Genomic DNA, 747 nt, shown 5'->3' with positions numbered 1-747 from the left:
CCCAGGTCCGCCTCCTAATGATGTAAGTGCATCCCCCTTACAGTTGGCGATGTGGCGGGCATTTCATGAGGGCGAATCCATAGAAGGATTTTCCTCTACTCCTCATATTTTCCCTGTTATCCAACAGCAGAACCAAGGCCAGCAGTGGCAAGATTACGAGCCCGGATAGCTCAGTCGGTAGAGCATCAGACTTTTAATCTGAGGGTCCAGGGTTCAAGTCCCTATTCAGCAAAAGTTTTGCTTCTTTCTGTGCTTCATTCCAGATTCTACATAAAACAGGTATACCTCACAACCCACAAGGACAAGGTATTATTGAACATACTCATCTTTCCCTCAAACATCAGTTCTCTAAATTAAAAGGGGGGAGATGGTATGATCCTCATTCTCCTAAACTGTTAGTGTCACATTCCTTATTTGTTCTTAACTTTTTAACTTTGGATGTAGAGGGACGCTCCTCAGCTGATCGGCATTGGGGGCTGCGTATGCGGCATTACCCGTTGGTTTATTGGAGAGACCCCATAGATGGGTCTCGTCATGGACCTGACCCAGTTTTAGTTTGGGGCAGAGGGCGTGTTTGTGTTTTTCCAACAGACGCAGAAGCCCCTCGTTGGCTTCCTGAACGCTGTGTCTGACATGCCCAGAAGCAAGATGAACCGGCTACGGAGATGGCTAGCACGACTGACAATACAACCTCACCTCAACCACCCGGAGCGAGCTCGGAGAAGACTCCAACGCCCCCCCCCCCCC

General features: G+C 49.3%; 1 non-coding gene across 1 annotated transcript; it reads left to right on the top strand.

The window, feature by feature from the left end:
• Positions 1-158: 158 nt before the first annotated feature.
• TRNAK-UUU (transfer RNA lysine (anticodon UUU)) lies at positions 159-232 on the top strand. Its single transcript has one exon. It is a non-coding gene; the product is annotated as a tRNA-Lys (tRNA).
• The last annotated feature ends 515 nt before the right edge of the window (positions 233-747 follow it).

The sequence above is a fragment of the Sturnira hondurensis genome, unplaced genomic scaffold (assembly GCF_014824575.4).
Source record: "Sturnira hondurensis isolate 20B ecotype Veracruz unplaced genomic scaffold, ASM1482457v3 Scaffold0013795, whole genome shotgun sequence".
Classification (NCBI taxonomy): domain Eukaryota; kingdom Metazoa; phylum Chordata; class Mammalia; order Chiroptera; family Phyllostomidae; genus Sturnira; species Sturnira hondurensis.
The sequence above is the reverse complement of the archived record's forward strand: the minus strand, read 5'-3'. Positions and strand labels throughout refer to the sequence as shown.